This window comes from Prionailurus viverrinus, chromosome D1, assembly GCF_022837055.1.
Source record: "Prionailurus viverrinus isolate Anna chromosome D1, UM_Priviv_1.0, whole genome shotgun sequence".
Taxonomy (NCBI): domain Eukaryota; kingdom Metazoa; phylum Chordata; class Mammalia; order Carnivora; family Felidae; genus Prionailurus; species Prionailurus viverrinus.
Genome location: NC_062570.1, coordinates 5,266,879 through 5,285,621, shown reverse-complemented (window position 1 = coordinate 5,285,621; position 18,743 = coordinate 5,266,879).

The following is an 18,743-nucleotide window of genomic DNA, read 5'->3' as shown; positions in this document are numbered from 1 at the left end:
GGCAGGATATAAAATCAATACACAGAAATCGGTTGCATTCCTATTCACCATCAATGAAGTGACTGAAAGAGAAATCAAGGAATCGATCCCATTTACAGTTGCACCAAAAACCATAAAATACCTAGAAATAAATCTAACCAAAGAGGTGAAAAATGTATACACTGAAAACTATAGAAAGCTTATGAAAGAAATTAAAGAAGACACAAAGAAATGGAAAAAGATTCCATGCTCCTGGATGGGAAGAAAAAATATTGTTAAAATGCCAATACTACCCAAAGCATTCTACATATTTAATGTAATCCCTATCAAATTAACACCAGCATTCTTCACAGAGCTAGAACAAATAATCCTAAAATTTGTATGGAACCAGAAAAGACCCCAAATAGCCCAAGCAATCTTGAAAAAGAAAACCAAATCAGGAGGCATCACAATCCCAGACTTCAAGCTATACTACAAAGCTGTAATCATCAAGATAGTATGGTACTGGCACAAGAACAGACACTCAGATCAATGGAACAGAATAGAGAACCCAGAAAGGGACCCACAAATGTATGGCCAACTGATCTTTGACAAAGCAGAAAAGAATATCCAATGGAATGAAGACATTCTCTTCAGCAAGTGGTGCTGGGAAAACAGGACAGCAACATGCAGAAGAATGAACCTGGACCACTTTCTTATGCCATACACAAAAATAAACTCAAAATGAATGAAAGACTTCAAAGTAAGACAGGAAGCCATCAAAATCCTTGAGGAGAAAGCAGGCAAAAACCTCTTTGATCTTGCCCACAGCAACTTCTTACTCAACACGTCTCTGGAGGCAAGGAAAACAAAAGCAAAAATGAACTACTGGAACCTCATCAAAATAAAAACTTCTGCACAGGGAAGGAAGAAATCAGTAAAACTGAAAGGCAACCGACAGAATGGGAGAAGATATTTGCAAATGACATAGCAGATAAAGGGTTAGTATCCAAAATCTATAAAGAACTTATCAAACTCAACACCCAAAAACAAATCATCCAGTGAAGAAATGGGCAAAAGACATGTATAGACACTTCTCCAAAGAAGACATCCAGATGGCCAACCGACACAGGAAAAAATGCTCCACATCACTCATCATCAGGGAAATACAAATCAAAACCACAATGAGATACCACCTGACACCTGTCAGAATGGCTAACATTAACAACTCAGGCAACAAGAGATGTTGGCGAGGATGCAGAGAAAGAGGATCTCTTTTGCACTGCTGGTGGGAATGCAAGCTGGTATAGCCACTCTGGAAAACTGTATTCAGGTTCCTCAAAAAATTAAAAATAGAATTACCTTACAACCCAGCAATTGCACTACTAGGTGTTTATCCAAGGGATACAGGTGTGCTGTTTCGAAGGGACACATGCACCCATGTTTATAGCAGCACTATCAACGTAGCCAAAGTATGGAAAGAACCCAAATGTCCCTTGATGGATGAATGGATAAAGAAGAAGTAGTATATATATATAATAGAGTATTACTTGGAAATAAAAAAGAATGAAATTTTGCCATTTGCAACTACGTGGATGGAACTGGAGGGTGTTATGCTAAGTGAAATTAGTCAGAGTAAGACAAAAATCATATGACTTCACTCATGTCTGTTAAGAGACAAAACAGATGAACATAAGGGAAGGGAAACAAAAATAACATAAAAACAGGGAGGGGGCAAAACATAAGAGACTCATAAATATGGAGAACAAACTGAGGGTTGCTGGAGGGTTTGTGGGAGTGGGGATGTGCTAAATTGGTAAGGGGCATTAAGGAATCTACTCCTGAAATCATTGTTTCACTATATGCTAATTTGGATATAAATTTAAAAAAATATAAAGTTAAAAAAAAAGACAAAAAAAAGGTTTCTAATCAGAAAAGTGACATAAATACTTTTGCATCTTTATGAAGTCATCCCAGCTCCATTAAATAGGATGTCAATACACTCAGTCTTTGGAGATAAAATGCCTTTTAAAAAAATTCATCCTAGAAAAAGTAGGTAAATAAAGTAAAATGTATCTCAACTAGGGTAAGTGAGATAAGAATGGAGGGGCAAGCTGCCCAAGGATGGTCTGAGATATGGGCTCAGATAAGGTCAAGACCTTACTTGTGGAACTCCCATGGTGTAGGCACAGAGATGGTTGATAAGGAAGTATTAGGACTGAGAAAGACCACTTCCAGAGAGGCATAAATATCTGGGCACAGACTGAAGGAAAAAGATAGACTCCATTGGTGATAAAGAAAGTATTATTGGGAAATTTCTGGGAGAGAAATTACCTACTGCAATGCATGTTTAAGCCCCTGTGTTATTATACCTTCTATGACTACATTTCCAAATCCAAAATATGCTTTCTATTCTGAATAGAATATGAATAGGCCTTTCATTGGTGGAGAGAGGATTATTTTAAGTTAAAAAGGGAAGGCTGGATGAAATGTTATCACATATTTCACTTTCTTCTGTACATCTTTCTCCCTATATACACTAGAATGGCCACTAGCTTAATGGGAATAAGGTATCTCATTCCTCTGTATTCCTCCAACCTACCTCTTGTCCCCTACTTCAGTTACTCAGACCAAAACCCTGGGATCACTCAAGCTTTATCCCTCAACCAAGCATTCATCATCAAAATGCTTTTAATTCCTAGTAATACTAATTCTTATTCACCTCCCTAATCTGTCCTCTCTTGTCCATCCCTACAAGTGCAGATCATTATGTCCCAACTGCAATATTTTCATCGTCTCCTATATCATCTGCTGACTTCTGCCTCACTTCTTATTCTTTCCCTCCATATTGCTACCAGGATATCCTTCCAAACTAGCTATCTGTTCAAGTAGTTCCTCCACTTGGAACTCTTCCATGGTTGTGTGGTAACTACAGGATCAAGTTCCAATAGCTCTGTGTGACACACAATGCCTCTCTCCATTTGATCCATAACTGTTCCTGGACTCAGGTTAAGTGACTCCCCTCATTGTACAGTAGGACACTCTTGCTATAAGTTCTTCTCTCCCTGTTTCATGCTATTCAAGGCCTCTGAATGTAAACACATGCAGTGCTCACTTCCTGACATGGTTTTGTCCTCATCGCTTTTGCCTGTCTTCCAAAATTTTCATCCCTTTCAAACAGAGACTCAAATATTAACTTTCTATAATATCTTAGAATCTCCCAAGTCAACCCAAGTGTATTTTTCTATTCTTACAAGTACTGAGTGGTAGTGTGGCCTGCAGAGAATACAGGCTTCAGTTAGATATAAATTGGAATACTAAATCCATCATTTAGCATGTGTCCTGAGACAAGTTACCTAACTCTCTGAACCTTGTTTTCTCACCAAAAAAAAAAAAAAAATCCAAAAATTATTCTGCGGGATTATGTTAAGAATTAGGTTGTGAATTTACACTGTAGCTTCTCAGTAAATAAATGGCCATGTTTTTATTAATAATAATATTAATAATTAATAATAAAACATAATAGAATTTAAGAATGAAAAGTTAATTAGAGGTCATAATGTAAATTTCATGCTGAAGCGTTTCAAGTCTTCCTACCGTATAATGGAGAACTATTGACACTTGAAGACAAGAGACTGTATTGTAGCCAAGATCCTTATAGTTAATTTTTGTGTAGTCATGTACCCTAATTTCACTTGGATAACTCTGCCGTTCAAGATTTCAAGGGTATTAGCAAAATATAATGATGATCTGTATGCTGAAAACTATAAAATGCTAATCAAAGAAATAAAAAAAAAGATCTAAATGGAGAGATGTACTTTGGTTTTGGATTGGAAGATTGAATATTATTAAGACCCTTATTTGAATCAGAGATTTAATACAATTACAGTAAGATTTCCAACAGGCATTTATAGATCATGACAAGCTGATTCTAAAAATTACACAGCAAGGCAAAGAACTTTAATAGCCAAAAAATTCTGAAAAAGAACACATTTGGAGAAATTTCACTGTCCAAATTCGAGACTTAATGCAAAGCTACTTTAACGAAGACAATGTGATTCTAACAAATATCGATCAATAAAACAGAACAGACAACCCAGAAATAGATTTACATAAACAAAGTCAACTGATTTTTTTGACAAAGGTGCGAAGGCAGTATAATGCAAAACAACAGTCATTTCAAATAATGGTGTTGGAATAATTGGTCATCCTCATACAAAAATAAATAAGCTTGACACATATCTCACATTTCATACAAAAAATTAACTCAAAAGAATTTAGACATAAATATACACACAAAAGAAAAAAATCATCAATTAACTCTTGTTAGAGTAAAAATTTTGTTCTGCAAAATGCACAGTTAATAAATTGAGACAAGCCACAGAGTAGGAGAGAGTATTTGCAAACCATAAATTTAAAAACACCACCAAATACTGCCAAAGATGTGAAGCAACAAATATGCTCATTCATTGATGGTGGGAAAGCAAAATGGTACAGCCACTCAGGAAAACAGGTTAGCAGTTTTTTATAACGTTAAACATATACTTGCCATATGACCTAGCAATCATGCATGTAGGTATTCATCCAAATGAACTGAAAACCCATGTTCACACACAAATAACAATAATAAAAATAATAATACAACTTGCATTCACATGTTAATAGCAGCTTTTTTGAATAACTCCAAACTGGAAACAATCTAGAAATTCTTCCATTAGGTAAAATGATAGACAAACTATGGTAAACTATACAATGGAGTATTAGTCACCAGTAAAAAGGAATAAGGTATTGATTCAAACAAAAAGATGGAAAGATCTTAAATGTACTCTGCTGAGTGAAAGAAGTTAGATTCAAAGGCTCTATCTTGTATGCTTCCATTTTTATGACATTAATAAAAAGGCAAACTATAGGGATAGAAAATCACTCTTGTGGCTGTTAGGGGTTGGAGTACGGAAGGAGAAATTAACTTCTATGGGTCAGTCCTTACAATGATGGAACAGCTCTGTGTGGTTCTGGGGTGATAGATATAGGACTTTATGAATTTGTGTAGCTGACAGAATTATACATCAAAAAAGAACCAACAGGGGCGCCTGGGTGGCGCCGTCGGTTAAGCGTCCGACTTCAGCCAGGTCACCATCTCGCGGTCCGGAGTTCGAGCCCCGCGTCAGGCTCTGGGCTGATGGCTCAGAGCCTGGAGCCTGTTTCCGATTCTGTGTCTCCCTCTCTCTCTGCCCCTCCCCCATTCATGCTCTGTCTCTCTCTGTCCCAAAAATAAATAAACGTTGAAAAAAAAATTAAAAAAAAAAAAGAACGAACATTGTTATTAGCTTATTTTAAAAAATTAGCCAGGAAATGAGGGGATCCTAAGGTAGAATGCAAACAATGAGAAATAAATCTAACGGCAATACAAACACATGTCAGTGAAATTATTAAAGAAAAAATGATCTGACCTAAGAAGGGTTGGCCGTGGTATTTTGGCCAGAAATGGTATAGGTGAAAGACAAAACAACTGTACTATAAACACTGTACTCTATTTGACAAATTTGTTTCTTACAGAGGTCTGGGTTTGTAATTATGAAATTACATGCATACTAAAACTGAAGAGGTAAATAAATAAATTGCAGGTAATGGGAGCCAGATTTCTCACTGTCAGAGAAAGAAGGTCCAAGTAAGTGTGGTGAAAAGTCTAGAGCAAGCCTTGTAGTGCTGAATCAGAGTTGGAAAAATAAATAATGAATGCATGTTTATTTTAACCTGTGTACAGATATCCAGATGCAGAAATATTTATAGATGTGGGTACACACATGTGTTACTACATATACATATATATTACAGATCTGTCCATAGAGGGCTTAGAAGCAGTGACACTCCAGAGCAACAGGCATGTCCAGTTTCTAGATCTTGGCTTCTAAATACCATTCTCCAATAAAGGGAACCAGGACATCTTAGAGAAATGGCCGGTTCTAAGGCTGGGATAGAGAAAATACATGATATACCTGCAGCATCTTGGTATATCAGAAAGTAAGAAATGACTTTTTAAAAAGTGATGGAGATATGTTGTTAAAACAAAGGAACTAACCCAGAAGACCCAACGCTGGAACAATTTAAGAAACAAAATAAATGTTGTATTAGATAACCCTGTGAGAGGCAAAATAATGACATCCTGAAGATGATCACTTCCTAACCCTCAGAACCTTTGAATATGTTACATTACATGACAGGGGGAATTAAGGTTGCTAATCAGCTGATCAGCTGTCGGAGAATTTATCATGGACCTTATGGGTAGGCCCAATGTAATCACAAAAGTTTTTTGAGTGAAAAAGGAATGCTCAGTGTCTCAGCGTTATAGTATTATAAACACTCAACTGGACATTGTTGCCTTGAAGATGAAAGTGGGCCAGGAACCCAGAAATGCAGGTGGCCTCTAGAAGTTACAAATGTAAGAAAATGGATTCTTCACTAGCACTTCCAGAAAGGTCTATAGCCCTGCTAACCCTTTGATTTGAACCCAGTGAGACCCATTTCAGACTTCTGAACTCCATAATCCTAAAATAGTAAATTTGTGTTGTTTTAAGCTACTAAGCTTGTGGTAATTTGTTACAGCAGCAAAAAGAAACTAATGCAAACCTGTAGAAAAAATATTATGAGTCCATATTGATATAAGTTATAAAATAAAGGATAAAAGAGAAAAAGGAAAAATCTTTCTTACAGAAGAATTCTAAGTAACCTGTACAGATATTTTGTCCCTCAGGGAGCTGGAGTTTAATTCCTGGACCCTTGAGTGTAGTTTGGACTTGAAGGTATGGAAAGGGGAAAATAATAACTTTTCAGTGGAGAAATCTGAAGTGATTTCTAAGTGATCAAGTGATCTAGATCTAGTGATCTAAGTGATCAAGATTAACATCACCAATAAGAAGTTGGGTTGATATTGTATAGTCCTCAATATGATGCTGTAAAAAGGGCACTTTGCCTCTCTGGAATTTTTCACAAAAACCTGTAACTACAGTCCAATAAGGAGTAAACATCAGACCACATCCCTTACCTGAGAGACAGTTTATAAAGTATCTGACCAGTAGTATCCAAAACTGTCAAGACTACAAAAGGAAAGCAAGATGGAGAAACCATAATAGATTGCAGGAGACTAGGAAGACATCATTACTACATGCATTGTGGTACCCTGGATGGGAGCCTGGAACAGAAAAAGGACATCACTGGAAAAACTGGTGAAATGTGAATAAAGTCTACAGACTAGTTCATAGTACACACCAAAGATAAATTCTTAGTTTTCATAAATGCATCATGGTTATTTAAGATGTTAACATCTTATATCTAAGGTGGGATAAGTCTGCACAGGAACACTTTGTACTGTCATAACTTTGCTTTAAATATAAAACTATTCCAAAATAAATCTTTAAAATAATTTTAAAATATGTCCACATAAAAACTTATACCTAACAAATTTAATCCTATTAGCTGAAACTCCTCCCAGGTGTTTTATTATATCAAAAGGAAAACAAAAACAATCAGCTGTTGACCCCCAAAATATAGTATGGTTTTATTCATTTATTTGTATGTTTTAAAATTTACCATTTAGCACACAACCATTTGCACAATACAAGTTTAGTCATACTCCTAGTATACTTTCCTGAATATTCTAGTTTTGTGATAAGCATCTTTTTATGTATTGTTTAGAGTAGATACTGCAGCCATAGCCATGGAAAACCAACTATTAGATTTTCTACACACCACTCATGATACAGGGACTTGGTGTGGTTAGTCCAGTTGGAAATTATATAACACATGTTGCTTCAGCTATGCTCCTGCAAGCAAAAGGCTTTGGTATGAAATTCTCCATCTCATTTCTGACACTAATACCTTCAAAAATTCAGGTGAGAGGCAATAAGACCTAACATTCCAAATGATGGGGCATGAACTAAAAGGATGAAGTTCATTTGTATGAATGTTTACTTGATGTGGGAAATGCCTCCATTCTGATGGCTTTTAGATTTAGAAACCACAGGATCATCTGGAATCTACAACTGTTTCTGTGAAAAACAATGTTTAGTAAACTGTACTCAGACTTGTCTTTTGGGATTAAAATGTCACTTTTTTCTCTGAAAACAATAGCTATTATTCAGAGTTGCAGGGAGTTGGAAAAAAGACTTTTACATAACGAAATGACTAATTATGAATTTGGGTATTTGAGAGCCACTCTCAGATCCACAGTTCAAACCAAACAACTGAACTGAAGGTAAAAAGAGATCAACATGAGTAATTGAGTTAGACATCATTTTTTTTTAACCTCAGGTTCAGAGAGTTGAGATAATCATGGTGAGTTTATTGGATCATCATTGGTTCACTGGAGGGAGGCCCTGCTCCTGGCCTGTGTTTCCCAGAAGTATGGAGCATGAGTGTCGAAGATGTGCTCCTATTCAGCCTCTCATGTTAGTGTAGGCTTAACTTTGTGTTTTGTGCCTAAATCATCAGGAAACCTTAACCCAGTCCGAGGAACCCCCTATGCCATGGATTTCTTTTTCCAATAAACTAACTCCTTGATTTGTAATTCCTAGGCCCAGGAAAATAGAAATGATGGAGGGGTTTGTTCAAGAGGTAGCATCCAAGCTGGGCTCCCAAGAAAGTAGATTCTAAGACAGAGGTCAACATTCCACTGAAGGAAGTCCTAACAGAAGGAAATGTGAAATGTCAACCCCTAACTTGCCCAACACCTGGTGGATGAGCACATCAGGGCTAGTGGGGTGACCCAGACAAAGCAGTGGGCTTCACTACACACTGTTAACCAACTTCCAGGCCAGCCAGACTTCAGGTGTAGGCTGGAGACACTGTTTTCTGTACCATAGAGCAGGTGCTGGTTTGTCCAGGGCAATGTCAGAAAGGAAAAAGTGAGACAAAGACAGCTTTCCCCAAACAATTAACCATGCTCAGGCCCCGCCTTCTTTCTCTCTGCGTTGGTATTTTGGCCCTACTTAGAATCCTAACCATTTTCTCTTTGCCGATTTTACAGATGTATCAGAGTTTTTACAGTAAGTTTTTAGATTCATCAACCTCTCTCTTCTTTCCATAGCCTTCCCTGAGCTGGCTGCGAGGAAAATTCAAATGTTCATTGACTACCTTTTCAGGAATCACAAGATTCTATCAAAACAAGGTTAGTAATTTTTAAATCAAAGGTGAAAACAGAGGGGTCACCATCTTTTAAGGTTCGAGAGAAAGAGAACAAAGAATCTCAGCAATAAGCAGAATAAATAGTGGTGTTTAACTTTTCCAATGAGTTCAATAAAAAGCCTGTGACCTTCAGGACTTGGGGAAAAAGAAAAAGGAATCGCATCTAATGATAAAACAGAACATACGATTCAAGATGAGTAAAATGATGAATATTTGACAATCCTCTATAATATTATAAATTTAAAACTATAGTTTTGACAGAGATGAGATAGCACTGAAATAAAAATCATTTATCAAGAATTTTGATAAAACTGATTAAATTAACCTCCTGTAATGAATTAAATTTCAGATCAATAAATATTGGTGGCACCATCTCTAGAAGAAAGAGTCATTTCTACATTCTACAGGTGCAGCATGACTACTTTTTGGCAAGGACGGATGTGCCTGTGACAAGACACAGAACATGGACCAGGTAAGGTGGGCCTCTCTACAGACAGTAGGATTGAAATATCATTTCAGTGAATTTTTACCAAGTTATTCTTACCAATTTTTTTCTGTCTTGAAACACTTATGATTCATATACTTCTCCAGATTGTATTGGTAGCTTATGCTTCACAATTTTCATAGGAGGTTTTATATAATTTGGGTTGTTCTTTATTGGTTTTGAAATCATGTTTTCTCCCTTTGTGAAGTTTGGAGGGTGGGGGTAAGACGACCTCCCTCAATTCCACTTTTTTGATACAATAATCATGTCCCATGGTGCTGCTCAACACCACTCAGTGAGGCACACCATCTGACACAGCAGTTAGGATCCAGCCATCTGACTATCATCCTAATTACTACTGAGCAAAAGGGGACTCACAAGTCACCTTCTGAGGGAAGACCTTGAAGCAGAATAAAGTATTTATTATGCCTGCCAGGGACTAGTCATCTATAGATGAATAGCTCTAGGACCCAGAAGTAATTTGAAAAGATATAGAAAGAAGAAAAGAGCTTTTGGTAAACTTTCTCAGGAGCTTTTGGTGCCTCAAGACTTTCTCCATTCTGTGGGGTCATATACTTTGCTCAGAGGAAGATTTCTGAAAGACTTATAAGCCCCAAATTACCATGACTTTCCCCTATGTAACTCTCTCTCTTTGAGGGGAGGAGGTGAAGAAGTACCTAATGCTCCTGTTTCTGGAGTCCTGGCTCTTTTTATACCATAGGCATGATTAGTTTGACATTGATCTTTGAAGAATAAAGTCAGCTAAATATATCCTATGTAGGAGGCTGGGTTCTATCACACACGTATGTATACACACACATGCATGCACATGCATTTCATGTACATACACATGAATGCATGCAGACAAAAACAAACAGACAAAAAATGAGGCTTTGAATCCCTAGGCACATTCTAAAAGGGAACTAACTATAGGATGGCATAACTATTCAAATTATTCTGCTTTAAGACATCCATCTCTAGCCGTGAAATAGGCAGATGATATAGTCAAGGTTAAAAATCCTCCCAGTTTACTTGTAATTATATTTTGTTTCCATAATTGTTATTATTCCTCAACAGCAGTCACTATTTCCATGTATAAACTATGAGGAAGAGTTTAAAAATATTTTTCCTTGAGGTTGCAACAAGTTTTCACATTTCAAGAAAAGGTATGAGTCAATCTTCACCTTCCAAACTTTCTTATTTGTCTGACTTTCTCTGTCCTCAGAGTTGTGTTTGTTTCAGACTATCAGGCCCAAATAATCAAGTGTGTATGTGCTGGTGGAAACCTTATTCTACTGGGGCCCCATGTGGTTACTTCACTTTACACTCTACTGAAACAAGGAAGATTACAAATAATTGTAACAAAGAAATTTATCAATATGCCAACACTAACATCATGCCTATTAACTTGCATAGGTAATTTAGAAAATACAAATTCATTTTTTTCATAAGTCATGATTATCTCATTACTCCTCACAAGAACCAGAGTTAGAGAAGAATGTCATCTCTACTTCATGAAAGAGAAATTGGGGCACAAGAGATTATAATTTCCTCCAATACTTAAGAGTAGACACTAGTTGGCGACATTGGGCTCCTAAGCCATACTGTGATTCCTAATGTAATATGATGACTAATTTTATGTGTCAACTTGACTGGTCCACAAGGTGCCCAGATATTGGTTAGGGGTTATTTCTGGGTGTGTCTCTAAGGCTGTTTCTGGAGAAGATTAATATTTCATCAGTAGACTGAGTAAAGAAAGTTGCCCTCCCCAGTGTAAGCTGGCCTGATCCAATCCACCAAATGCCTGAATAAAATAAGCAGCTGAATAAGAAATAATTATTTTTTTTGTCTGTATTTGAGCTGGGGCATTTGTCTTCTCCTGCCTTTGGGTTCAAACTGAAATTTAAAGTTTTATCATCAGCTCTCCTGGTTGTGCAGTCTTTGTGATGAGACTGAAACTATACCATCGGTTCTCCTGGGTCTCCAGGTTTCCAGCTGCAATCTTGGAATTCTCAGTCCCCATAATCATGCAAGCCTATTTCTTATAGTAAATATCTCTTTCAGTGATATATAAATAGATAGATAGAGTGGATGGACACAGAACAACCAACCTATTGTTTTTAGAAGTTTTTTTTTTTAATTTGAGAGAGAGAGAGAGAATGCATTGAGAGAGGAGAGAGAATCCCAAGCAAGGTCCACACTGCCAGTACAGAGCCTGATGTGGGGCTTAAACTCCAAACTGTGAGATCATGACCTGAGCTGAAATCAAGAGTCAGATGCTCAACTGAATGAGACATCTATGTGTGCCCCCCCCCAAAGCTTTCTCTTATTGGCTCTGTTCCTCTAGGGAACCCACACTAAAATATATAGTATTTCATTAGTAGCAAAGATTCTAGAATTTTTTTGTGAATCATATTCACCCAAAATTCTGTTGTTGGCTTTTTTTTTAACAAGACTCCCAGGCAGTTTTGAAGCATGAGACCAATAGTGTATCATTTCATACTTCAACCACCTTCTGACACAGAGATCTTGGAAAACTCAAGAATACTTAAAATCATCTTTCTACTACTGCCAGATAATGTTTTGTACTCACTAAATGCCAGACTCTGTTGAGAGTGGTTTATTGCTATTAACTTATTTGCTTGTCAAAACATTCCTGATACAGGTACCATTATCATCTCCATTTTATCAATGCAGTGACTGAAATACAAGAAAGTTAAATACAATGCCCAGGCTCACACAGCTAATAGGTGATTTAGTTGAGGTTGGAACATGGACAGCCAGCCTCAGAAGATCACACCATTATAGCCACTCTTTTCTCCTCTCCATTAAGAATTGACTTCAGGGGTGCCTGGGTGGCTCATTTGGTTGACTCTTGATTTTGGCTCAGGTCATGATCACAGGGTTGTGGGATCAAGCCCCACATCGGGCTCCACACTGAGTTTGGAGCCTACTGAAGACTCTTTCTCTCCCCCTCTACCCATCCCCTGCCCCCCCACTTGCACGCTCTCAGTAAAAGAAAATTAGGGGAGCCTGAGTGGTTCAGTCGGTTAAGCATCCAACTTTGGCTCAGCTCATGATCTCACCGTTTGTGAGTTGGAGCCCCATATCTGGCTCTGTGCTGACAGCTCAGAGCCTGGAGCCTGCTTTGGATTCTGTGTCTCTCTCCCTGTCTCTATGCCCCTCCCTTACTCACTCTCTTTCTCTCTCAAAAATAAATAAAAATATTGAAAGAAAGAAAGAAAGAAAGAAAGAAAGAAAGAAAGAAAGAAAGAAAAGAAAAGAAAATTAAAAACAAGAGTTAACTTCATAAGAAACTATGAATATTGACTTATTAAGACAATAATTTCGCTCTCCACTTGGAAATAACATACCCCCGGGGGTACCTGGGTGGCTCAGTAAGTTAAGCATCCAACTCCAAACTTTGGCTCAGGTCATATTCTCACAGTTTGTGAATTCAAGCCATGCATCGGGCTCCATGCTGCGAGTGTGAAGCCTGCTTGGGATTCATATTCTCTCTCTCTCTCTTACTATCTCTCCTCCTCCTCCTCCTCCTCCTCCTCCTCCTCTTTCTCTTCCTCTCTGTCCCTGCCCAGATCACCCACTCTCTCCCTCTTTCAAAATAAATAAATAAAACTTAAAAAGAAAGAAAAAGAAATAGCATACCCCTGTAGCCCAGATCTTAAAGGTTTGGTGTGCTTTTCCTTACACCATTTTTGACACTCCCCAGAGTTAAATTTACACTCAGTATCCTCTACTGCCCAGAGATAAGCTTAATTACTCCGTTCTAAGAAGCAACTGTGACTCATTAATAGAGTTTAATAAAGTTAGGACAAGTAGAGTATAGCTAATATTTTCTGAGCGCTTACTATCAGCCAAGCAATGTGTGAAGTTCTTTTCCAACATTGTGTCACTGAAGACTTTGTCCTGTGGCTATCCTTTCTTGCCTGTTTATGGGATGGACACGATGGTTCTCACACCCACCTCTTAGCGCATGACACTCACCTGTGACCCTTAAGCACAAACAACCCCAGGTCCCAGCTCCAGGAATTCTGAGTATGTCTGCACTGAGGTAGGGCAATGCAATCACTTTAAACCTTCCTCAGGTGATTGCAGCATAAGGCCAGAGTTGAAAACCACTATGCACTCAAAATTTTACACAGTTTTCCTTTAAACCTTAAAAAACTCAGTGAGGTTGCTGTTATTTCCCTCACTTTATGAGAAAAATAGTCAGAGAGGGTAACTTGGCCAAGCGAGAAAGGGGCTAAGCTGAGGATTTGAACCCACATCTTAAAAGACTTAAAAGTCTGTTGCCATAACCTGTATACACTATTTATTCTACTATTCAGGAATGATTCCATTTGTGCAATTCAATTAGGTTCTGGCCTGGCTGGGAACAGCACTCATAGTGTTCTCCTGCCACTTACCTTTTGATAACCACCCCCTCCCCCCACCCGCTGCAGAATTTCCTCTCCGGTGGACTGACTTAAAAGCTTATGCTGTTTCACATTATTTGGGGCTTTATTGGCTCAACAGTAAAGTTGGGACATCTTTCCAGATGGCAGCCAAGCTTCTGCCTAGAGAAAAGCAAAACTAGCCCCAGGGGAAGGCTGCATTATATCTACTTAAGTTTATTCTTCTGATGTGAATAGTGTGTCTCATGCTCAGAGTAAATTAGTTTAGTCAGGTCCAAGTCAAAGACCCAAGGGGGAGACATGTGTATTCAGGCAGCTGGCCAGAAAGCAGCTGTCCCCAAGTATTTTCATAAACCATCATACTGCTAATATTACACCCAGAGGCCTTTTTGGAGCTCAGAGTTTTGTTTCACAATTTCAGTCTGAAGTAATTTTTGCAGTAAAAATAATAAAACAACAGTACTTTACATTTGATTCTCCTTAGGTCATTGTGGACTTAACCCAAGAAATCCCTTCTCTGGGAGCTAGATAAAGAGGAGAAGGTCTGTAGACCTTGAACCTGGCTTAATAACCACCCTGCACATTTGCATTTATACTCATTAAAGTCATTTTGCACACATGGCCTCATGAGCACATAGGTTATTCTAAGGAGCTAAATTTCCACACTATGTATTTAGAATGAAACATACCATTGTTTCCTAAAAGAAAGGGAGGGATAGAGGAAGGGGGGAAGGAAATACGTTATCCACTGATCCTTGCCAACAGTACAAAACAAACATCATCAAGCACTATACTGCTTCCTTCCCTTCTTGTTTCTCTAATTCTTTTCTTCTCATGGTTCTCTGAATGTCTCCCATGGGTAGCCTCCTAGAGGGAGCAGTGTGCCTGGGATGCCCTCCCCCTTCCAGAACAGATCCATGCAATCGTTGTGTGAACCTCACTACCCTTCTTACCCCCAAGGAAAAGTTCTTGGTCTCACCTCCACTAACCACCTCATTTCTGTCCTTTGTTACAACTTCTATACTATTCTTCTCAGATTCCAAATTCAGACAGAACTTCCAGGGTTCTTTCCAAAATGGAGTTGTGGTTTCCCTCCTTGTCTTCTTCTCACTTCCCTTGGCACTCTTCCTTGACAGACTCCTGAGAAGGGGCTCTGACCTTCACATTACACTCAGCAGGAATACTCCAAGTCCTACTCTCTGATGTGAACATCTTTCTCAAGCAGTATGGCTTCCCTTTCCTTATATCCCCACACCCTGAACCCACCCCTCTCCACTTCATTCTTTTCTCCATTACTCAAATTCCACAAACATACCACAAATATTTATTGAGCAGACACATGCCAGGCACTGCAAGAGGAAGATGAAATTATAAATGTCTCCCCTTGAGCATCTCCAATCTGGCTTCTCCAAATGAATTCAAACAGCTGTAACCAGATGCAAACTTCACTTCTTTCTTCTTGCCAAAACTTTGCAGGAGATTCAGCTGTTTTCACCCCAGCTATCTTGTGGACATCAGTCAGTGTGAGCCCCACACTAGTTACAAATCAAACCAAAGGCATCTGGAGCTTTAAATGGTACTTTGTAGAAAGCCTCCTTACCATCCCATGGAAGTAATAATTAGAGTAGCAGATGAGACTTATTGCAAAATGAAAACACACACATTACTCTGCAGCTGAGTTTAAGATACAAAGGAGATGTAAGGTGGAGGATGTAATATGTAAGGAGATTTAAAAGGATTAGACAAGTCCTAGAATTATCCTGTGTTGGTGTCTTGGAAGACCCCAGGCAAGGCCAGGCATTCCATCTTCACTAGGTTGACACAACACTGTTTTTTCTCAGAAATCCCTAAACCCTACTGCAGGCATTCATGGCTCCACATCTCCTTTCAGAGGGAAATTTCAAGCCCAGAAGTCCACTTGACTATAAAGAATCCTAGAATTCCTACCTTGTTCTTCCCCAGGTTCCATTTTGTCAAAATCAGGCAAGCCATTCCTCCTTTCATTACCTCATTTGGTTGAAAGAGAAGATGCCAGGGGTGCCAGTTGGTTAAGCATCCTACTCTTGGTTTCAGCTCAGGTCATGATCTCATGGTTTGTGAGATGCAGCCCTGCATCAGGCTCTGCACTGACAATGTGGAGCCTGTGGTATTCTCTCTCTCTCTCTCTCTCTCTCTCTCTGTCTCTCTGCCCCTCGCCCACTTGTGCATGCATGCTCTTTCTCTCTCTCAAAATAAACTGTAAAAAAAAACCAAGATGCCATAGAATCATGATAAAAGAACATGTTAGGAGTGCCATGTGCCACAGCATTCTAAGCAGTTTTCATTTAAATCTCCCAAAAGTCATGAGTTACTGTGAACACACTCATTTTGGGGATGAGGAAACAGACACGCAGAGTTTATGTGAATCGCAGGCACAGGTTGTGGAGCCAAAATTCGCCATCTGCTCTCAAACTCTGGTACCCAAACCTTCAACCACAACTGTACGGCCTCTTTAATTATTACAGCTGAAAATAATGTTCCTGTCTTAGGCATAGCCAAAATGTCGAAGGTCTTTAAACATGCTGAAAAGAAAATAATTTCACCATCTGTTTTCTACCTCACCAATGACTTCTAGCCCGAGCTACGCCCATTTGAACACCAAATTTGGGGTGCAGGTGGAGGGGAGAAAGGGAAGGGGAGAGAAGCAGAATAGAACTTGTCCAAGGAACATGCTCTCTTAGAGGGGAAGGTATTTTTCAGTGATTCACAATGTGTACTTAGATTTCATCTAGAGGCATGCATTCTCACAGTTTATTTTTTAAAATAATAAAGTTTGGGGGCACCTGGGTGACTCAGTTGGTTAAGCATCTGACTTAGGCTGAGGTCATGATCTCATGGCTCATGAGTTCAGGGCCCACGCCAGGCTCAGAGCCTGGAGCCTGCTTTGGATTCTGTATGTCTCTCTCTCTCTGCCCCTTCTCTGCTCATTCTCTGTCTCTCTCTCAGAAATAAATAAACATCAAAAAAATTAATAATAAAGTTTACTCTTTCCTAGATGCCTGCTGACCAACAATGACTGATTCTGGATCTGCCTTTCAGACCTTCCTGGTCCTGTGTTCCTAAGAGAAGTCACCGCTATCAATCATGGCTTATACTCAGGAGGTTTTATGATCCTGGACTTATGTACATGCAACTCTGTTGCTCAAGGCACAGTCTCAAAAAGCCTAAGAATCTATGTCTCTGTGTTCTTGAGACAGGAAGACGCAACGCAGAGAATCAAATTAGTATCTCAAAGCGGCGGGGGGGGGGGGGGGATGACCCAGTGGATTCCTGGCATAAAACTATTAGGGCAAATTTGTTTTGCCCATGCCCCTTCCCCCTTCTCCCATTCTCCCCCTAAACCTCCTTAGTGATGCCCTTCCCCTGTACCATGGATGGAAACCCGGCTGTTCAATGGCTGTTGTAATCACTTTTATGTAACTTATGTCATTGAGTCACTGTCAACACTTGATCACAGAATGGACTTTCAATTCAGAAATTAAGACTTCAATTCAATACAGCCCACACTTCACCTTCATTCAAAGACAAGACCTGTCCAGACTGTCTGATGTTCAGACAGTTGCCCTGCTTTCAGAGAGGAACCCTTCTGGGAGGAACAAGGTGGCTTGCACTCTTGGTCTCGCTTCTGGCCCTGTCTCATGGGTACATCCTCATTTCAGTTCTGGGGTCTCCATACTGCAGATCTTTGTTGTACCTAGGGCCTCTCCATCAGCTTGTACCTCCTCCATCCACTCAGCATCATCTGTGATTGAAAATCCATAGTTTTCAGGCCTTTTCAACAGACTTCAAGGTTAACTTCTCACTGGTGGTTCCACATCTGCTGTCTTGGATCTATAGGCCTTTGACCCACTGTCACAGGAGAATCCTGCTACTTTACAGGTGCAGGACCTTCTCTGGCATCATCCTTTTCTCTGTTGCTGTCAGTAGCCATGAGACACACACCAATCCCTATTCCTGCCAACCGCAGGGAACACTTGTCAAGCTTTTCAAAGGTCCCTGGTGACATGTCTGCTGACCCAGCAGGCTAGACCTAAGTAGTGGAGCCCCTTGTATGCCCCGGTTCCCTCACCTAGTAAATCACCTTCCAACATGCTCTTTTAATCTTCACTGTCTAAACCTTTGTATCTCCATCTTCTGGATGATCATATCTAAAGTTATAAAGCCAACTGTCAACTATTTCTTTGAAAATCTGTATTCTGGCCTGGCATACTTCATCTTGTAATTCTGCATCTTTGTATCTGAATGCTTCTGTGAAATTTAGTATTTATTACTCTGTTACAGAATACAAAATGAGCGTGTCTAGCTCTCAAATGGAAGAACCAGTCACACACAAACAGGAAGTAATTGTCTTTATCCTATACCAGGTGCTGGGGATTCACCAATGGGGAAAGGCAGGAATCCTATCAGAGGCTGTCAGGTAATGAAGGGAGATCAGTGCCCCAGCAGGGATGATGTGTGGGCAACATGCACACGTACCCTTCCACAAGACAATGGTGTCATATTCACTCTACTTCTGGCAGAGTGCAACTCAATAACAGCCTATTCTATTCCCAAGCTATGCAACTGTTCCAGTGCAGAGACCTCAGGAGGGAATCCAAAGCAGCACAGAGACCTTCAGGTTTCAAAAGGCAAGGAGCAGACTATTTTCTAGGAGACAGACTAATTAA